Consider the following 17,815-nt stretch of genomic DNA (forward strand, 5'->3'; position numbering starts at 1 on the left):
TCGAGCAACTCCAAATTCAGTTTTATATATTAATTAATATAAGAAAATAACAAATGTTTTCAATATCTAAAATTATTCCAAAAGAAATAATCATTTTAACTAAGAAAATATAGAGAATTGTCTGGCCATTTGATTATCATGTACCGTTTGAACCAGTACTGTGAAACCAAATGAATAAAAGCAATAATTATCAGAAATATTGAGTTGACAAATGTTCGTACTTTTATTTTAGAAAGAGCAACCAGGGCATTAGGTTTCTAAATTTGATGTAAAGACCTCTTTGTTCAGAGGTTAATTAAACACTGACGTTGACATATTCTCTGCAAGATTTGAAGTTTAGGATTAGGAAACTATATTTTGCATGAAAACTGAACTTTTTTGCTAATTCAATACATGAATATATTTAAAAACGAAAAATGTCTGATATCCTGTAGTCTCCGTTATTTTTTTAGGTTTGTGGCTAGTCTGAAACATTAGTGCTTAGCGGAAATCATTTACGTAAATAAGTCATTAATGATTACGCTCAATGTATTAAAGATACCAAAGGTTATTGAATGTGTGTTAATGTTTAAACGTATTAAAAATCAGATGGTTATCAAATCTGTTTGAGTCTTGTTTATATTTTTCTACTCGAAATTACGGGGAAAAATAGAAAGTGATCCCATAAAGGCCGATTTATAAAATGTATATGACGTTAAAAAAAACTTAATGGAGATTGGGATTGGTGTCATTTTTGTACCCATATATGCCCAAGCCATCTGTTTATCTCAAAGCGACTAGCTTTCGTTGGAGTAGAAAAACGTCACAAACAAAACGTTTTCAATATCTCTCCCCCTCTCCCTTTCATATCAATCTATCCATTTATCTATCTACCTATCTATCTGTCAACCTATCTCTCTCACTATATATATATATATATATATACATATATATGTATGTATATATATAAATGTATATATATATATATGTGTGTGTGTGTATGTGTGTGTGTGTGTATCACATTTTTTCATGTCAGTAAAAAATCAAGTTGATTAAAAATAACTTTAAAACATATTACCGCATCAGTTCAATTATGCTAAATAGAATACTCTTAGAAATGTCAATGTTCCAGTTACTTTTTTGGTTAAATTGACAATGAAAAAATAATGATAAAATAATGTCATAATGCCAACCAGTTTTAAAGACCGGTTATAAAATAATGTTTTTAATTTATCCAATCAGAATCAATCCGCCTGTATATACGAGGGGGTGCAATAAGTAATGCCCCTAACCTACGTTCAGTTGTCTGATCTAGCTAAAATTTAGCATGTGCAATGATGTATAACTCTACGGGTTATGTGATAAATTACAGCTATGAACTAATTGTGGTTTCTGTTTTACAGGTGTTTGAACTGAGTCAGGTGTGAAATGGAGCTTGTTGAATGTCGAGCAGTGATCCGGTTTTTGTATTTGAAAGGATGCACACCACAGGAGACTTTTGATGAAATGAAAGAAACTTATGGTGATAATGCCCCATCATATGACCTTGTAAAACGCTGGCATCGTGAAATCAAACATGACCGGAAGTCTGTGGAGACAGCTCCCATACTTGGTCGCCCCCTTCTGCCATTGATGAAGCATCTGTCCGTCAAGTTGAGGTTGCCATTTTGGAAAATCGGCGCATTACTATTCGCCAAATAGCCCAAGATGCCAAGATTAGTACAGGGTCTGTGGAAACTATCATTCATTATCATTTGCATATGCATAAGGTGTCTGCCAGATGGATTCCTAGGTTGCTCTCACCATTCCAAAAGCGAGAACGCGTCGAGTGCTCAAGGATGGATTTGGAGATGTGCCAAGGAGATGATTCAAAGTTTTTCAAAAGACTGATTGCACAGGATGAGACCTGGGTCCATCACTATGATCCAGAGATCAAAGCCCAGTAAATGCAGTGGAAACACTTGGACTCACCAACTCCAAAGAAGGCAATGGTGAAGCCCACCGCTGGCAAGGTCATGCTCACATTCTTCTGGGACCAGGACGGAGTAGTAATGACAGATTTCCTGGCAAAAGGGTACCATAATTATTTAATTCTGTTAAAAAATATATATATATATATATATATATATTGCTGTGTCTGTATCAATAACAACACGAATGCAAAAAGTAAAGGTAAAACAAATATATTAAGACGAAAATATAATACCTCTTTACAAAGGTGCAGTTGTATTTCAGTTGGAAGATTGTCCGGCAGAGGGCGTGTTAAAGTCTTTCATAGAGCACATTCGTCTTGCCTATCCCACGTTCGAACACAGCTCTCCGGTCTTGCTGACTTGATACCTTTATTTATATCTTGTTCACCCACGTATGCTAAGTATGGGCGTCTCCACAACAGATATATATATATATATATATATATATATATATATATATATATATATATATATATATATTAAATTGCGTAAAATAAAGCAAGTTACAGCATGTAAAATAAAAATAGAAAAATGTATTTAGTTCATTTAGATCCTAAAATTAGAGCATTTTAAAATTGTCTTTTTTATTTTTTACATTGAAAAGGTTAGCATGTGAAACTAAAGCTATTTTTAATTTTAATTATGCATTCCCGTTTTAAAACACACACACACACACACACACACACACACACACATATATATATATATATATATATATATATATAGGCGGCAAAAAAGAAACTCCCCACTTGTAATTTTTTCCAAAATTGCAAATTTAAGCTAAATTTAATGTAACTGTTAAAACTATACTTCATTTGATTAGCCTTTTATTCTTCTATAATTTTACCTGTTCATATTTGAATTTTAATGTAAATATTCTAGTGTTCACGTCAAATAAAAATAACTGTAAATTGAGGAGGCAAAAAGAAAGCCGCTCAATGGAAAATTGTTATTTAGATGTAACGTTAGGGTATTAATACCCCACAAATACAACAGGAACACAATGAACTAGTTAATATTTAGTAGCATTATAACACGATCAGCCGGTTACTGGCATGTGACTGGCTTCACATATTACATTAAATGTCTTAGAAGTGGTCTCATGAAGATGTGAAGATGGCCAGTCATTAGGGTCTGTGTATGAAGAAGAAAATCATACCTGAGATGTTGGATGTGGGCGTGGCTCCTTTATTCTCTCAAGATGACCTCTTCACTCAGGTGGCATTGTGGTTGGTATTTTCTTTCTTCGTCCTCCGGACCACTTCGTTGTTGATGGAGGCATTCATGGCAGACGCAATAAAACACACAACACGACACAATCATAATATTTATGAGAAATCTTAACTATTTTATTTCTATACATAAATATATTACAATGTTTTACGAAAAGGATTAAAAGCAATTAATACTTAAACTTAAAAAAATATTAGACTGAGCTAGCTACATAGATAGTCCTAACTAGTGCTGATGGAAATGGGGTACCTCCCCTCGTTCACGAAGAGACAGAAACACGCGTGCTCACCTCATGTCGTCCGGCTGAAAAAGAGATCGATCTAGAAAGGGAATTCTGGGATTGCATTTCTTTGTATTTCTATGCTTATGGCCAAATCACCACCCGGCCATGCTGTAAAGTGTTAGCAACCGTTGCACTGAGATATACTGTCAAATCCCTCCCTATGCATTCTGAAATTTATGATTATTCATGTTGGATGTGGGTGTGGCTCCTTTATTTTCTCAAGATAACCTTTTCACCATGGCCGCATTCTGGTTGAAATTTTCTTTCCTCGTCCTCCGGAACACTTCGTTGTTTGATGTAAGCATTCATGGCAAACACAAGAAACTACGCACCACGACACAATCGCAACATATACGAAACATAACTAACTATTTTATTTTACGTTATGGATACAATATATATTCCAAAAACTTTTACAATTTACATATCTTCAAAACAACACTAACTAGCCTAACTGTAATTGTGAGGAGGGACATAAAAACACGTGCTCACCTCATGCTGTCCAGACCAAAAAAGAGATCGATCTAGGAAGGGAATTCAGGGATTGTATTTCTTTGTATCTCTACGCTTATGGCCAAATCACCACCCGGTCATGCTGAAGATTGTTAGTAACCTAGGCACTGAGAATGAATGCCAAAAACCCTCCACAGCGTAGCCCTTCTGCAATTTGACACCCTTCAAACTTTTGGGAATTCCTTGAATTAGACTGCAGCAATACTCCGGGGAAAGGGCATCCCACTTTTCTTTAATTTTTGTTCAAAGTTCTTCTCAATTTGAAATTTTATCATTGTGTAGTTATTGGTTGATATAGTGCCATACGTTTTCGAGAGGATTGAGGTCTGGAGATTATGCACTCCAAACCAAACACGGAATATAATACTCTTCAGGAACCTCTTGACATTGCCAGCTGTGTGAATGGGGGCATTATCCTGCATGAAGATCGGATTATCATCCAAATTCCGACCAAATAGGGTACAAAATGCTTAGTAAACATATTAATGTACTTGCTCGAACCAATCTGACCTTGAAAGCGAACTATAACCCCTGAACCATTGGTACTAATAATGCCCCACACCAAAACTGAACCCCCACCACCTTGCAGCGTTGAAAGTGAGAAACTAGGATTTAATTCATCTCCTTCCCTCTGATGGGCGTACTGCCTACCATCACTGCGTAGCCTATTGAACGTTATTTCGTCGCTAAAAAGCACTTTTGACCAATATGAAAAGTCATGAACTTCATTGCATCTGACGAAGTCCAGACGGCGCTTTCTGTTCTTTACAGAAATCATTGGCTTGCGTCTTGCTACATATCATCGCAAATTAAATTCCTTTAATCTGTTCTTGACAGTAGAAAAAGGAGCACTTTTTAATTAGATTGCAGAGTTGTTGGATTTGGTGAGCAGGTTTTAGATCTGTTTCTTAGGTTGCGGATCTTGATAACATTGTCTTCCCTATTAGAAGCAACTCTAGTTCAAGATTTAGGGGCATTACGGACACTGTCGGTATTTTGGTGCTTTTCACCGTCTTTCGTACCGTTTTCTTATTACATTTCAATCTGCGGCCGATTTCTCGATTGGATAAACCAGAAAGGTGAAGATTAATGAGCTCCTGACGATCACTAGGAGAAAGTCGTAGCATATGGTCTAAATGTAACGTTGTATTGTTGTATAGACGGGCTTATATTTAGAGGCAATGTGTACATATACACAATGAAAGGGGGATATAGAAGAGAGAGGCATGTATACATTTTTCAGTTCTGCAGTTATTTCTTCTTATCACATATATTAGGAGAGAGATGAGTTATCTGTTCTTTTATCACAGGAGGGGGCAGTCATTACTTATGATAGAGAGGGAGACACATTTAGATGATAAGACACATTACTTAAGATAGGGTTTACATACAAAGTTCATTATAAATTAGAGTGGGAACAAAGTTCATATAAGATTACACATTACCTGAAATTTGGTAGAAAGACGACAACGGCAGTTACAAAATATGATGCTAATTTTATTACATTCGACCGCTTGCAATGAGTATTGGTTTCAGGAACTTAAAGATGACTACATGATTAAAACGTTCTAACCCTTCGCTTCCAAAGGGGGACACTTATCTGACGATGTCAGCTCTTTCTCTAACTCGAAAGATTTTAGTATGTGTTTTGGGAGATCATTGATGTAGATCAGGAAGAGAGTTGGGCCCAGTATGGACCCTGAGGGACTCCAGCATTAATACTGTGGGCCTTTGATTTCTGCCCATCAACAACTACTCTTATGAGCCTATCTGAGATAAATGACTTAATGATAGAGAAAACATTTCCAGTTATACCGTAGCTGGAAATCTTGTGTAGTAGGTCTTTATGCCAAACCTTATCGAAGGCCTTTGATATCTCCAGAGCAATTGCCCTTGAAATGAAGCCTTTGTCGAGAGATTCGCTAATCCTATGAGATATAACCGTTAGCACATCTGCTGTAGATCTAGCAGAGCGGAAACCATATTGCGCGTCGCTAAGAAGGTTACTTATGCTGAGGTGGTTGACTACTTCTCTATTTATTGTGGATTCCAGCAACTTACTCATGACACACAGGAGACTTATTGTTCTGTACTGAGAAGGGGATGACTTATTACCTGGATTCTTAAATACAGGGCATACTGATGAGGTTTTCCAGGGTGTTGGGAAGCACTTCTCCTTAAGGCAACGCTTAAACAGTTTGGAAAGTATGGGGGCAAGTTCTGGTTGTAATTTTTTAACACTATAATTGGAATACCGTCGAGACCAGTTTCTTTACTGGAGTCAAGGTTTTTGATTAGCTTGGCGACCTCACGCATTTGTATGTTGCATAGCGTGTTGTCTGTTATAGGAGGGAATATGGGGAGTTGATGGCCTTCGTCACACAGGGTAGAATTTGCCGCAAAGTTTTTGGCAAATAGTTTGGCCTTGTCGGATGCTGTCGAGATGACCTCTGGTCCATTGATAATGGTGTGGATAGAACGCACGTTTCTGTTCAAGATCCTATTTGCTATTTACCAGAACTGGTGGGAACCAAGCCGTTGCTCAGCTACTTTGGACTTAACGGATTGCGCATATAGCTCTCTTGCATTTTTTATTACTCTTTTACAGTGGATGCTGGCGGTTATGAAAGCAGCTTTGGTTTCAGTGAATCTATTACGTTGGTAGCTATGGAAAAAGTGATTTCTGCATGCGATGGCAGCAGCACATTTGGGGGAGAACCATGGATGGCTGTTCGGTTTTTGTTGGAATTTTTTGGATGGTATGAATTGGTCTATGCCTACAAGTAACCATTCGGTCAGGTCTGATACTATAGAGGACACACCCATTTTAAACATGGAATGGAGAGAGAGATCAGATATGAATGTACGGAAGCTATCCCAGTCCGGCATAGAGTATCGGTATACAGTACGGTGGAGAGGTACGTCTGTAGATTTATTATATTTCAGTTTTATCTTAACTGATACGACGCAGTGGTCGGAGGATCACAGAGGAGATAGAACAGAACATGAGCATAGCTCAGGGGAAGTGGATAGAAAAATGTCTAGGACGCTTGCGAACTGACTGGCACTATCGAGCACACGGGTGTGCTCGCGGACAATCTGAGTGAGGTCATAGAAAGTGGCAAAATCATGACAGAACCTCCCCTCATCATCAGTTTTATTTGAGTGGGTCAGCTATTCCACATTATGGACATTGAAGTCACCGCAAATGTGAATGTTAGCCGAGGGATGAGCAGACAGGATGTGGTCAATTTTTTCTGATATACTCTTAAAGACAGTAACTTTTCCCTGTGTGTATGTGTGTACCTTTAAAACAAAACAATTTACAACTGAATGTCGGTCTTTTTTAATTGATTTCTACGCTAAATTACCCGTTGACAGGTATTTCCTACCAGTGTTTGTTTTGTTTTTATTTCCATAAGAACAGTCATCTATTATGGCTTGCATTTTATCTTTGAAAAATCACCTCAAAACATTTTTTCTTTTTTATGTGTGCGTGTATATCTTTTAACATAAACAATTCTTTTATGAATAAATTACGCATGGTCTTGTTTTTTAACTGTTCCTTATATGTTTTTCATTCATTACGACTTGTTTTTCTTTTGCGGCATATCGACATATTTTTTCTTGTGAGAGTGTATACTTTTTTCCATTGTGTCTGTGTGCATTTCGTCTCGTTTTTTTTTCTATTTCTCTGTGCGTCTATGTGTGTTTTTCTTTTTTTTTTAATTTCTCTGTGCGTCTATGAGTGTGTGTTTTTTTTCTATTTCTCTGTGCGTCTATGTGTGTTTTTCTTTTTTTTTCTATTTCTCTGTGCGTCTATGTGTTTTTTTTTCTATTTCTCTGTGCGTCCATGTGTGTTTTTCTTTTCTTTTTCTTAATTATTTTTTTCATTTCGTCTAGTATTTTTTCTTTGTTTATTTTTCAATGGACCCTAACCTTGTGTTTTTCCGTGATAACCAAGATTCGTTTTTTATTTTTCTTCTTGGAAGAAAAATGTGGTCACGAGCATCAAAATGCCGTATATCGCATTGGGTTTGTTATATTGGGGAGACATATACCGGGTACATTTTAAAAAGAGACAGAGGACATTTATACATTTTACTGTCTGTGGACTCTTATTACATATATTGTTGAGAGGAGAGAGGCGGTGATCAGTTCTTAACACAGAGAAGAGACCGTCATTACTTATGATAGAGAGGGCGACACATAACTTAGATGAGTTATGAACAAAGTGAATTATAACGATGAGTGCAAACAAAATTCATTAAGATAAGAGGACACAATGTTCGTATAAATGATTCCCATTACCTTTAGTTGTTGAGAATGACACAACACGAAACAACAGTTCGAAAATATGATGTTTCATTTATTATATTCGGCCGGTTGCAATTATGATGACATCCAGGAATGATTAAAACTTTCTAACTCTTCGTTTCTGAAATCGGGGACTGCCTTCTCTGACGATGTCAGCTCTCTCTCTAACTCGACTCTCGGCCCAGTCTCGACCCGACTCTCTGTCTCTCTCTGTCGGAGCCCCACTGTTTCTGTCTCCTATTGAGAATTCATTTCTCCATGATGTCATACGCATGTCCAAAACCGTGATCGAACTCACGTGGAGAACTCACGTGACCTGAACATGCGTGATTCTCACATGTCTGCAGATGATTATTCTTACTAACCTATTTTTTGACCTAACTTATTTTTCAATATGTTTTTAATTTTCTATTGTTCACTTTCTAAATGACCTTATTTTAATCCCGTTTTCATAAAAAAAAGAATTGAATAATTAGATTCCTTTCCAAACATCATATCTAAACTATTTTATGTGAAAACTAGACAATGGGTACATTCAATTTCTGACCCTATTCCTGAACCTTGCTTACGAGGTTCGAATCTTAATCTATCCTATCTCATTTTTACTCATTTAATGTTTTTCTTACAACAGAAGGGAACCTTTTCTTGTAAAAGTATAACCTGGAACAACAACAATTACGATTAGAGATGCTTTGTTGCCTGTTCGTGGATATTTTAATCTGATTTAGGGACGATAATTTAAGCTGGTTTTAAGCGAATTTGTTGCAGTGGACTTTCTTTTTGCCTCCTCAAAATTTTTTTTAATTGACGTGAACACTGAAATATTTAAATTAAAAGTCAAATATAAAAAGGTAAAATTATAGGGGAATAAAATGCGAAGCAAATGAGGTATAGGTTTTTTAAACAGTTACATTAAATTTTGCTTTAATTTGCAGTTTTTGAAAAAGTTACAAGTGCGGACTTTTCCTTTGCCAGCACTGTGTATATATATATATATATATATATATATATATATATATATATATATATATATATATATATATATATATATATATATATATATATTTATATATATTTATATATATATATTTATATATATATTTATATATATATATATGTGTGTGTGTGTGTGTGTGTGTGTGTGTGTGTGTGTGTGTGTGTGTGTGTGTGTGTGTGTGTGTAATATGTACTGATAAAAAAGAATTTATTTTTTAAGTAGAATTAAAACAAAGGAAAAGGAGAAAATAAGAAATTTTAGTTAAAAAAGAAAGATAATGTTGTACACAAAATAAAAGTAAAGATGTCAATTTTAATTAATGCACATGTAAAATGTATTTATAAAAAATAAAGTGCAATGTTTTAAAGAGATTTTTTTCTTTATTTTATTTATATATTAGTAAAAGTTTTAACATTTGTTACGCATTAGTATTTTAAACGTAGTTATAAAAACAAAAATGGATGCAGTTAAACATCGTACCAAGAATAATTTTATTTTTAATATTTGGTCCTATGAAAATTTATTTAAAGTCAAATTCTGATAGCAAAACCCTTCAATTTTTTTCTTTTTTTTTTTTGTAGCCGGTTCTGTAAATATATCGACGACATTTTGCTCCGAAGTTATGTAATTTACAATGACGGATTTTTTTTACTTCATTTTCTCTAAAGTGATGCATAGGTATTTGGTGAATTACTGTGTTCTGCACTAAGACTATGTTGACTTGATTATCACAGTTAATTACTACGGGAGTTTCAGTTAATTCTGGTTATAAAACAGTATTTGGAATAGCTTTAACGTATAGCGCTTTATTTGCATAATGCATTATCACTAGAAAATCCACCTAACAAATAGAGGAAAATACAATTTACTGCTTTTTATATTTCCATGAAATAATATACTCATTTTTGATAGTCGAGAACAATATTTAGCTATAATTTTTCAATCTTCCTCGCTTCCGCAATATGGACCTTAAAACCTTTTTAATTATAAGCGGCTTGATGATTTTTTAAAATACTAAATGCTGTTCTATAGTTCCTTTTAAATAACGAAGGCTTTGTTTAACTCTATTTAAATCCTTCATTGTCGATCTTTATAAGTTTTATAAGTTTTGTTACTGTGTGACATATGTTAGGTCTCGTAGCAATTATTAAAAATATAAGGGGCCCTATTATCTCTTGGTATAGAGTATCGTCAATTATTTCAGATTCTGTGTCTCTATTTTTATCGATACCATCTTCGACCGGTGCAGAGCGATTCTGACATTCTTTCATTCATAACTTTAATAGGATTTTATCAATATACCGCATTTGATTCATTTTAATAATTTCTTTCTTCATGAATAAATTTTATGTTCTGAAAACATGATATATGGCAAGGATGCCACTACCATTTATGGTAGCACATCTAAGACAGTAAACAACCAAGTTCTCTCTGATGTTCTCTCCTCTGATCTTGAGCACGTGGTACAATGGGGAAAGGAGTGGCTGGTTACTTTTAATGCATCTAAAACCAAGCTTCTCTCTTTACATCATCAACATTCTGATCCACATCTGGAATCAATTGAAATGAATGGCTCTCGTCTTCAGGAAGCCTCAAGTTTTGACATAGTTGATGGGGGCGTTTAAATAAGCATTTTAACGTCCATTTGATGGAGGTTAAGGTTATATTGCGATGCGATTTGCAATAAAATTCTGAGGCTGTAATCTTTTTTGTAAAGACCTATCCAGAAGAAATTACATGTTTATCCTCCGGGGGGAGAAACTACCGAATAGGTATTATTTTCTGTTAAAGCATCTATTTCACTTTTCATTTCTATTTTCCACCGTTAACAATATTCTGAATTAATTGCTTCGTTAAAGCTTTTGGCGTATTCTCTATGGAATAGAAATAGTGGAATTAATAGTCAAATTATCGACCACAAAAAAATCTCGTCGTTTTCTACTTCTTTTTAGGTAACGTTCTCGTGAATGTTAGACTGTGACATCAGCGTCATCGCTGCCATCATTATTAATACTCTTGTCTTCGTCAACAACGACTTCATTGTCGTCATTTGTTTTATAATTTGGGGGAAATATTAATTCATTCTCTCTATATGGTGGGGTTCTGTCTTTGAAATTAAACGTGTCTGTGAATTTTACGCATCGGATTCTTTTTATTTTATTTTTCTCTGACAAAATACTAATTAGGCTGGACTGTTTTGTAGTACCTAAGGAATATACCTCGACCGGTTTTGATATTAAATTTGCTTTTCTGATTCATAAATGTGAAAAGCAGGTTGAACCCTATAACTGCATTCTGCTTAAATTGTGCTTTCTACTGCAGAAATGGGGTTCTTCGTAGTCTTTTGTTAAAGGACTGGTTACATATATATATATATATATATATATATATATATATATATATATATATATATATATACATTAGTGCATACGTCGAGAGTATTTTGGGGAGTTTTCATTTAATGAGTAGACATATTGCCATTTCAACAAGTGTTCGCCGTGATCTTTCCTCGCTTCACTTTTTTGGTGAGGTGAATTAGGAGCCGATTTCTCATGTTTGATACGATGGTTATTTAATAAAAGTTTAATACCTTTATTAGTGAATTCTGAGAGTGAATACCTTCTACTGCACCGTAGAGGGTCATGTTAACTAATATTTTAAGTTGCTAGCAAGGTATCTGATTGGTTATTTAAGAAATAGACAATTACTAAACAGGAATAAACGTCCACAAAATTTAATGTATACCTGAAGCTTTCTCTGATCATCGTTTTAACGGGACAGTTCCAGTCACAATATACCAGTGATAAGATTTTCGTGACCTTCTTGTCTGGCATTTTGTTTAGGTACATTGCCATTTTACCTTGTGTACAAACGTCGCAGTTTGTCAAGTTTTTAAAAGTGGTTTTATATTTTCATTCCATCAACCACATTCGGAAACTTTTTGATGTCTAGCATGTTACAATGTCCAAGAATGTTATGCCATGTTTTTAAATCATGGCAGCCGGGTTTTGATCGGACTACACTGTTTAAATTATATAGTCTTCGATTTTGTTTTCAGTTTTGATTTATTTGGGAAAAAAGTTTATATTTTCACCTTCTTTCATGGCGATTATGCAGAAAATATTTTTTGTTAAAATTTCAAGATTAGAAAAGGGTTTTCTGGAATACAGAAACAGAGTTCACTTTTAGTATTCCTTTATGAAATTAAGCATCGCTTCATCAGAATGATATCGTTTACTCAACTGCCGTCAGCTATCTTTACAAAGTTACTCTGATAGTTAAATTTGGGATCAAAATTAATAAAATCCGATTCATACGTAATTACATGTGCCGTTCCCCTACAATCGACAAGAAAATTGTTATTGTTTATTGAATAGTCAAATGTACCAGAAACTAAAAATGTATGTTGACTTACTGAACTTCCACATTTTTAGTAGAGTCCCATTTGAAATTTTTGTATCTACATTGGAAACTCTTTTGATTGGGTCGTCCATAATAATAGCAAATTTTAGAAGCGTTTCCGATGAGTAGCCTTAGTATGAAAAATTTTCAGTGGGTAGCTGTTCTGTACAGGTCCTGGAATTTATAATTTGACAGCCAAAGAGCAAAAGACAATTCTCGTATTGACACGAAAAAAACTATGTACTAGACTGCTAAAATATTTAATTTATATGAAGCCATTCTGATTTTTGGTTGGTTGATAGCAGAACGTGGTTCAATTTGATTCGTCACTTCCTATCGAAAACGTTAATAAATAGAATCTCCAAACTTTCAAGGATCATACCCCATTAGTTACCAAAAATATTGCAACATCATTGTACCATTTATTTTAGCCTTCTTGCTTGTAATTATTTTGGCGTTTTAAAAATGTTAAGTAACACAATTTAATAATAGAAACAATAAAAACATAAATTATAGACATGTTCGATGCTACGATGTTAACTTTGTCAATCAATCTGCACTTTTTAATAGATTTGCATAATTTTATCTTGACGCATCCTATAATGAGTTAATATGATCAGCAAAGAAAGAGAAAATAAAACTTACCTGAAACAATATCATAATCATTGGATCACAGTTATATGTAAATAATATCTAAAAAAATGTTTTGGGGAAAGGTTTAGAGGTCTGAATAGAACTAATTCTTTGTTGGTTTGAATTAGTCGCCGACTTTTGTCTTCTTTAAAGGAACCCCTTATTTTATGGAAAATTTGTATGTAAGTCGACTAATTCGAAAGGTTAACATCAGAGATTAAAAGTGAAATTTGCCAGGTGAAGGTCGAACGACGGCATTATGAATATGCATGCAAAATGTAGTAACTATTTCGTTCATGTTTTAATTTTTTAGCCTTACAGCAAACATGTCTTTATAGCTAAGTCATCAACGGCAGAGAATATATTAGCCGGAAGCTTTGGTACCAAGTCATTTTGTCTAACTTTTTCAATGCTCACTATATATTAGTTCCAATAGAATATAATAATAAATATGAAATATGCGTCAATCAAAATATCATATTTAAGCGTATTTTATCACCGAGCAATGCTGGCATCCCTGCTAGTATATATATAGTATAGCTAGTAGTTAATAAAACATGTTTAAAACACTTTGACAAAGAGTTAAAAACATTTCAAAAAGGAAGCACAGGATAAGTGGATAGTCCTTAATCCGCCGAGGTTCGAAGAAATACTTTCTTTCTCATAAGAGAGTAGGATTTAGCAACATGCTGGATCGGATTTTGCTTGCAAAAGAATTTAATGAAACTACAAGTAAGTCATAGATCTTACTTGGTAACAAATGTTGAGGAGAGGGAATTGGGTGAGGAAAAAGGTGATTTCATGTGAAGGGGTAGTCTGGTGAAGGATAAAATCGGTAAAATCCAAAAATCCATAATCCAAAAAAGTTGGCTAAGTTTCCATTTCTACAAGTAAAACCCAAGGGAGTCGCGTAATTGGAAGATGGTCTAAAGAAATCTAAAAAGCAGAAATCCGTGAAATAATTCACAAATGAGTACAAAGATCACAAATGGGTGCAAGGAAAACGGAATGAGTTCAAATAATAGTATTAAAAGAAAAATAAGATGTGGGTAGAAAAAAGAAATAGAAGAAATTTAAAACACGACTGTCAAGGCTGGGCTGATTTAAGAAAAATGCGCGCAGAAAAAATTGAATGGTGATTGAGTTAATTTTAGAATAGAAAAGCCAATGTCAAAATGACCCATACAAGATGTCGTTAAAAAGGCGCCAAAGTTAAAGCAAAAAAGGATTCAACTGAAATGTACAAGCTATTACTTAAGAATTATATTATCAGCAGGAGTTATTAAAGGAAGGAAGTTAATTGAGAAGAAATATAAGTTAAATACATACACATGTATATACACACATACATGCATATATACACATGAATACATACAATTACACATATACATACATATATATATATATATACAACAAACACACCCCACAAATCACACACATTATTATACATATATATATATAAGTAAATAGATGAGTAAATAAATAAAGAGTTTTAATATATACACACACATATATATATATGTATATATATGTATATATATGTGGTTGTATATGTGTGTGTGGTTGTGTGTGTGTGAGAGAGAGAGTAGAGAGAGAGAGAGAGAGAAAATGTCACCATTCATTAGAAATTGGCATTAATGCTGTATCAAAGCGTATTTTTTAAAAATAAAAAAAATCGACAATATGTTTGGCAGTTATCATTATACTAAAAAATATCTTATAGCATACTTTTTTGAAGAAGACCAAACCCAGAAATAATTTCTATTAATTTTTATCTTTATTAGGTCTCTATTGATATTTCATATCCTGTTTGAAACGTCGTATGAATTCTGCATTTTCAGACGGATTCATTTCCTTTTCTGCTTCTGTTGTTTGCGGAAGCAATTCTTCAAAAATTATCACAGTTTCTATAACATGTAGATTCATAGTTCACGGTCTATTCTGAATTTCCATTATATTATGATTTGCTATTCTGTGCCGCAGCCATAAGACATCGAATACAGGCAGACTATTCGAATTTGGGCTGAGATAACAATAAATCATCACACGGAGAGAAAATGTTAAGTCTTGCCTTAATCATTCTACCAGAGTGTTATTTAAGAAAAAAGTGGGTTCGTGAAGTGGAGAGGATGAAGATTATGAATAATGTGCGCGAGCGGCACTTTTATCACGTGCAAGACTTTCGCGTCTGGAAGTCAGGTTACGTGATCAATTCAAGTGATTTGGTCTGACAACACGGTCCAAGATCACGTACGGAATGTTGTAAATTATTCGAATCAAGACACGTTCGATTGGCGATCGATAGATTAAGAATGAACTTATCAACAATAGGGTGACCGTAAATGCTATGTGACCAAAAGTCATACAAGAGAAGAAAGTGTAATGAACTTAGTAAGTTCGGCGAAAAGTCTTTTTAATGCGAGAACATTCTGAAAACTAGATGCCAGAGGGCAATTTGAATGTAATTGAAAACACACACACGTATATATATTTCCCGGTTGTAAAATACGCAAACATATTATATTTTAATTCATGCAGATTTCTAACTTCTTTTTTTATAGAGTCAATTATCTTTTGATTATTATCCAATATATAGTAACAATTTCCAAAGTTATAGAATGTTAAAATTTAGGTGTCTTTGAGCTCATAATGTTTTATTTTGTAGTAGCAATGTTTTATTGGACTTACTCTGCCAAGATTTACTGTTGTGTTTTCCAATCTCGACATCTTAGCAGCAATTTTTGCTGGCTAAATCTCAAATCAAAAGTATGGTACAGATCAAAGTACCTTATATATCAAATTATTTAGAGATGAGTTTTGTAGAGAACTTTCGGACGCACACTGATAATAAGTTACTTTTGTCAATAATATAAGATTATGCAAATTAGGCATATATTTTGCAGGTAAATGATATTCTACAACCAACATATAACAAAATTGCATTTTCTGTTTAAATAAATAGAAAAACGGGATTCAATATAAATATCAATATACAAAACTCAAAATTCATAGGAGCATATATGTATACACACACACGTATATATATATATATATATATATATATATATATATATATATATATACATTAGCGGACAGAAAAGGCATGTAGTTCACGAGAGATGCTGAGAGCTGCTTGAAAACTATCGTTCAGTGCCATCATCTTAATCAATCGATCTTATCTAGAAGTTATTCGAGGTCTGCCATTTTTCTTCGGTGGTAGAATTTTTCCCAATATTCTTGAAATCCTTTATAACTCTCCAAACAGTACTTTTCGACAGCTTCAAGCTATCAGCTATCTTCCGTATTGAATGGTTTTCCCCATGAAGTTTAATAATTGATTTTTTGGCGGAAGCATCAATTTTAGGTGTCATAATGATGGTGGAACCAGCTGCAATGACTACAAAGTGACATAATCGACTTATCTTTCATTTTCGTAATAAAAAAGTGGAAAAACTGACTACACTGTCCATAGTAAATTATTTTCCTTGCTTTGTCCCATGGTTTTGGCCACTTTAATTTAGAAAAAAAATTGAAATGCTCATAACTTTTTCCTATTCTTTATAATGAAGTGTAATTCCTATAGTGTATCAACATAAGAGAGATGTTAAATGTGTGTAAGTTTAGTTGTAATTCCCTCGAATATTTTGGGGAAATTGAAAAAAACCTAACGTGTCCAAGATTGTTAGATTATATATATATATATATATATATATATATATATAATATTTAGAATAAGAAAGATTTGAATTCTGCTCGAATAGATTAGATAAGATTGCAAATTGCAATACTCTTATGACATGAATGGTGTTTACAATTAAAAAAACCTTAATACTGGAACACAAAAGGTAACTCGTTTTTATGACAATATTTCCATCTTTATATAAATGAAAAGAAGGGGAGAAGGAGAGAGAGAACCAGATAGACGGATAAACGCGTCCACTAGCAGAATCTGCTACAAGTTATTACAATAGGCCCGAATTAAATCCATTCATAGAACAAAACGTTTTTACATAACTTTAATTTATTTTATGCACGCTAAAAACAGATTTTCTATCCTAATAGACATAATAATGCGAAATCCTATTATGATAAAGCGACTGACACGTATGCATATAATCAAGACACGGCGTCAAAGAAGGAAGAAAATAAAGAAAAATGGAGAGGACAAAAATCACGTGTAAACGCGGGAGAAGAAAGATCAAGTGTCGATACGCCAGAGATGTAAAGCATGTATCGACCTGGCATAGTTTTTTTTTTTCACTTTGCAGCAAGACGGGAACTTTTTAAAAAGATATACGAGTCATTCATTTTCGGAAGTGTTAATAAGATTTTGGGGCGGTCATATGGTCTCTGGGTTGGAAAATACGCGTAAGGCTGCAAGGTTTGGAAAAACTGAAAATAAATATCGTTACTTCCAACTAAAAAAAAATTCTGTCAAATTTCCTTCTCCTGTTTTTAGCTAGATCATGAATTAAAATGTAACAA

Source organism: Euprymna scolopes, chromosome 13 (assembly GCF_053919585.1).
Source record: "Euprymna scolopes isolate OS-2025 chromosome 13, ASM5391958v1, whole genome shotgun sequence".
NCBI classification, from domain to species: domain Eukaryota; kingdom Metazoa; phylum Mollusca; class Cephalopoda; order Sepiida; family Sepiolidae; genus Euprymna; species Euprymna scolopes.